General features: G+C 31.6%; 1 pseudogene; it reads right to left on the minus strand.

Annotated features, from left to right (window-relative positions):
- Positions 1–703: 703 nt before the first annotated feature.
- On the minus strand, positions 704–834 carry LOC118530352 (U2 spliceosomal RNA; annotated as a pseudogene).
- Positions 835–6,113: the final 5,279 nt, after the last annotated feature.

Here is a 6,113-nt window from a genome sequence, read left to right on the forward strand (position 1 = left end):
ATCAGAAATGAATGAGAAGAAATAACCAACATCACAGAAATGCAAAGGGTTATAAAGAAATATTATGAAAAATTGTATGCCAAAAATTGGACAACCTAAAAGAAATAGATAAATTCCTAGAAACATATAACCTTCCAAAACTAAATCAGGAAGAAATAGAAAATTTGAACAGACTAGTTACTAACAATGAAATTGAATGAACAAAGAAAGTTCCAACAAAATTCCAGGACCAGATGGCTTCACAGGTGAATTCTACCAAACATTTAAAGAAGAATTATTTCTTCTTAAACTTTTCCAAAAAGTGGAAGAGGAAGGAAAGATCCCAAACACATTCTATGAGGCCAGTATTACACTGGTACCTTAAACTAGATAAAGATACTATGAGAAAGAAAGAAGAAAGAAAGAAAGAAAGAAAGAAAGAAAGAAAGAAAGAAAGAAAGAAAGAAAGAAAGAAAGAAAGAAAGAAAGAAAAAGAAAGGAAGGAAGGAAAGAAGGAAGGAAGGAAGGAAGGAAGGAAACTATAGGCCAATATCTCTGATGAACATAAATGTAAAAATCATCAACAAAATATTAGCAAACTGAATCCAACAATTCATTAAAAAAATCATTCACCATGATCAAGTGGGATTTATTCCAGGGATGCTTGGGGGATTCAATATTAGCAAATCAATTAACAAGATACATCACATTAACAGGAAAAAAATAAAAACCATACGATCATTTCAATAGGTGCAGAAAAAGCATTTGATAAAGTATAACATCCATTCATGATTTAAAAAAACTCTCAACAAAGTAGGTTTACACTTGATCTTAGCCAAAAGGCCGAGAAGCGATCAACAAAGTAGGTTTAAAGGAAACATGCATCAGCACCATAAAGGATATATATGAAAAACTTTCAGCTAACATCATACTCAGTGGGGAGAAACAGAGCTTTTCCTCTAAGATCAGGAACAATACTAGCATGTCCACTCTCACTACTTTTATTGAACATAGTAATGATAGTCCCAACCACAACAATCAGAGAAGAAAAAAATAAAATGCATCCAAATTGGTAATGAAGTAAAATTTTCATTATTTGCAAATAACATAATACTATGTAGAGAAAACCCTAAAGGCTCCACTGGAAAACTACCAGAATTGATAAATGAATTCAGTAAAGTCACAGGATACAAAATTAATATCCTGTTGCATTTATATACACCAATAATGAAATATCAGAAAGAGAAGAAAATAATCCTATTTATAATTGCACCAAAAATAATAAAATACCAAGGAATAATCTTAACCAAGTAGATGAAATACCTGTACTCTGAAAACTATAAAACACTGATGAAAAAAAGTGAAGATGACATGAACAAATGGAAAAATAGTCCATACTCATGGATTGGGAGAACAAATATTGTTAAAATATCCATACCACCCAAAGTAATCTATAGATTTAATGCAATTCCTATCAAAATACCAACAACATTTCCCAGAGAACTAGAATAATCCTAAAATTTGTATGGAACCACAAGAGACCCTAAATAGCCAAAGCAATCTTGAAAAAGAAGAATAAAGTTGGAAGTATCACAATCCTGGATTTCAAAATATACTACAAACCTGCAATATTTAAAACAGTATGGTACTAGCATAAAAGTAGACAATAGATCAACAGACCAGAATAGAGAGTCCAGAAATAAACCCATGCTTTTATGGTCAATTAATCTACCATAAAGGAGGCAAGAATATACAATGGGAAAGAGTCTCTTCAACAAATGGTGTTGGAAAAACTGGACAACAACATACAAAAGAATGAAACTGGACTACTTTTTTACACCATACAAAAAAATAAATAAATAAATAAATCCAAAATGGATTAAGGACCTAAATGTGATACCTGAAACCATAAAAATTCTAGAAGAGAGCACAGGCAGTAATTTATCTGACATTGGCCATAACTATATCTTTCTAGATATGTCTTTGGAGACAAGGGAAACAAAAACAAAAATAAATTATTGGGACTACATCAATATAAAAAGCTTCTGTGCAACAAAGGAAACCAACAAAACAAAAAGACAACCTACTGAATAGAAGATATTTGCAATAACCCGATAAAGGGTTAGCATCCAAAATATATTTAAAAACTTATACAATTCAACACAAAAAAACACAAATAATCCAATTAAAAATGGGCAGAAGACATGAACAGACATTTCTCCAAAGACATCTAGATGACCACCAGACACATGAAAAAATGCTCAACATCACTCATCATCAGGGAAATACAAAACCACAATGAGATATCACATCACACCTTTCAGAATGGCTAAAATCAAAAGACAAGAAATAATAATTGTTAGTAAAGATATGGAGAAAAAGGGATGCCCATGCACTGTTGGTAGGAATGTAAATTGGTGTGCCACTGTGCAAACAGTATGGAGGTTCCTCAGAAACTTAAAAATATAATTACCATATGATCCAGTAATTCCACTACTGGGTATTTACCCAAAGAAAATGAAAACACTAATTTGAAAATATATATGCACCCCTATGTTTATTGTAGCATTATTTAAAATAGCCAAGATATGAAAGCAACCCAAGTGTCCATTGATAGATGAATGGATAAAGAAGATGTGGTATATATATATATATATACTATGAAATTTTACTCAGCCATTAAAAAAAAAAGGAAATCTTGCCACTTGCAATAACATGGATGGACCTAGAGGATATAAGGCTAAATGAAATAAGCCAGTCAAAGAAAGACAAATACCACATGATTTCATTCATATGTTGAGCTTACAAAAAAAAACAAATGAAAAAAGAAAAAAAAAGAGAGAGAGACAAACAATCAAAACAGACAAATACAGAGAACAAACGGGTGGTTGCCAGAGGAGAGGTAGATAGAGATTTGAATGAAATTTATAATGGAGGTTAAGAGTATATTTACTTTGATGAGCACTGAGAAATGTATAGAATTGTTGAATCATTATATTGTTCACCTGAAACTAATATAACACTGTATGTTAATTTTACTTGAATAAAAAAAATACACAGTTAAAAAAAATGTTAAATAAGATGCCCAGTAATAAAATAATTGACTATGACATATTTACATGTTTATCAAAGGATTAGGGAAATTTCTAACATTGAAAATAATCTGTGCTTTGGTTGCAAAACATACAATGTAAAAAACATTTCAGTTAAACTATGGTACAACAAAGGTTGAGGAACTATTATTGTTTCAGGATTCCAAGCTGCAATTTATATACTTATGGCACAACATTTTACTACAGTGCTAATAAAGCCTAGTATAAGCAGATAACTAACCAATTATGGGAAGTACACGAGTACAAGCAAAGATGGCTACTCCATAATCTAATGCCAAGACCACCTGCTAAAAAAGTAAATAAATGCATTAATCATTTCTTTTGTCCACATAATGTTTTACAACTGGCTTGACTACTTTGAGAAAACATCATTTGTCTGCAATGATCTGATTTTTTTCGTTTTTAAAAGATTTATTTTTTTGAGAGAGAGATAAAGAGAGAGCATGAGCAGGGGGAAGGGCAGAGGAAGAGAGCAAGAGAGAAAAAGAATCTCCACCTGACTCCTCACTGAGCACAGAGCCTGACATGTGGTTCGATCTCACAACCCTGAGATGATGACCTGAACCAAAATCAAGAGTTGGAGCTTAACCAACTCAGCCACCCAGGTGCCACTGGTCTGATATTTTAGAATCATATTTGTAGAACACTATAGAATTATAACTTGATCTGAAATAGAAGACATTTTCTATTTTTTTATCTTTTAGGCCAAATAATTTAAAAAGGAAAAATTATCTCATGTATACTTGGCATTAGTATATCAATTCCCCCAATTCTGCTGAAAATCTGCTTCTGCATCACTGTATTCCTAGTAAGTGGACTATCCTTTCACTGCCTCTTTCACTGAACATACAAAGACTATTTATTTTAAAACAAGAAAAGAATGGGTAAATCAACAATGTAAGGTGAAATCAAATCTCCTAGTACAAAGTACATTCTTTCTTCCATAAATAATATATAGTTATCATCATAAAGAAATACATAGATTTAGCTTTTATTTTCCCTTTTGCAGATCCTCCTGTATTCCTGAATTATGTACAGCTTAAAAAATATCATTAAAATGAAATATTTAGAGCTACAGCAAACTTCCAAAGAGATACTTGAACGGTTTTCCTCCTTGTAATTAAAAGGTCTTGTCTAGGGTTGCACTTAAAGTGTAGAATTAAAAAAAAATAAAAATAAAGTGTAAAATTATTTTCTGTTCAAGGTAATTCCACTTTGAGTTTGACAATGTTTTGGTTTGGGTTTTTCTGTTTTTTGTTTTTAATAGACTCTTTGAAAATTACTTTCAAAGTTGGTTTGGAAATTCTTAAATTGCCCACTGGAAGGCCCTTGAGTTAACTGGAATATTGCAACTCTGATGGAACTTTATTCAAATTCTAGAAAATCATGCAAGGTAAACTTGTAGAGCATTTGCAAGAATCCCAAATTAGATATCTTTAATATGTTGTTTTATTTTCCATGTTTCTTTTTAAAATTACCTGTCTTTTTCCCAAAATTTTCTTTGTAAACCTCATTATGACCTTGATCCAGCAATAATCCTTATGATAGGAAAGTTATAAATGACTATTGTTTAATAGCTTTAACATCCTTCTACCCATTTTCTGTGCAGCCAATGAGTAATACATTTAGCTATGTTAGAACCTTGGACATTAAGTATACAACACTGAACCTTTAAATAAAATGTACCTTGTAACTGGTTAATAGAGTATTTGGTGGGGGGATTATGATGTTATAAATGATTCCTTCCATATTAAAAAAGATTATATCAACATAAAAATAACATATTATCCTAATAGATTCTCAGTATTTCCAAAAATCAAGCCTGATAAAAGGATGATGGCTATTTCCTAATGACTTTTTATGGCTTGATGCTTTTCTTCATGACCATATTTATGAACAAATGACAGTCAAGAAGCATCATTTGACTATCACTATGTAGACAGATGTGGATTGAAGAAAGTATCTCTGGCCTCATAAAATTTAGATTCTAATAGGAATGTTTGATACACATGGAGGTATGCACACATAAATAAAATTAAATAGGACCATAATAAAGAATAATTCTCAGTTCAACTTTTTATTACAGCATCACTAAGTTTTGATAATTCAGCCTGATGGATAATTCCAAAACTGAAGAGACTACCATCTAATGAGATGGCTCATATTTTATAATTTTTTGGAGGATGTCTGTCTCTTATGCTAAATTAGAAATGTAATGCAAGATTCCCAGCACTTAGTGCCTGGAACAGAGTATGTACTCAATAAAATTTTGTTAAATGAATGTACTTTTTTATTTCAAGTCAATAATTTACCTCTGCAATTCTTTTTCTAGTACTACCTTGATTTGCTCTCTGGACATATATAGAACAAGCCTGGCCTCTTTTATACAATAGAACTTTAAATATTTAAAGCCAGTTCCTAAATTCAGAGTTCTGAAAATGAAAGGGTTCCCTAATTTTCAAGTAAGAGTATTCAGCCACCAGGATATGTGCCAGGGAATAGAGAAAGCCATGAGAGAAATAGGGCCACATTGTTCTGCAACATCTATTCAAAAATTGGGACATGAAAATACTTTATATTAAAATACAGGTACATGGTAGACTAGTATGAAAAAATCACATGAATTTATCAAATAAAATAATAAATTTCAATGAAATGACATATTTGAAGAGGGCTTCTGTCAAAAAAACCTGGTTTACAGAGAAATCATAGCCATTTTCCTTATGTATTACAAGCCTGTTGGTAGAAATTTTTGAGAAGTTAGTTTTAGCTGACTGCTACATTGTATCAATGAGGGATCTGTCATCCAGAAAAAGGAAGTGACTTCACAGAAGTCACAACAAATATCAATGCATATCCCTGACAAGAATCTATGTAACATTACTCATAGTCAATAAATTCCTTCAACTGTGTGTGTGACACATTTCAAGATCTTCATTGTCCAGATTAACCTCCTGCCCATATCTCTTAAAATATAATGCCTCTCCCAGTTATCCTTTAAATTGCCAACAGAGATTTCTT

The sequence above is a fragment of the Halichoerus grypus genome, chromosome X (assembly GCF_964656455.1).
Source record: "Halichoerus grypus chromosome X, mHalGry1.hap1.1, whole genome shotgun sequence".
Lineage (NCBI taxonomy): Eukaryota > Metazoa > Chordata > Mammalia > Carnivora > Phocidae > Halichoerus > Halichoerus grypus.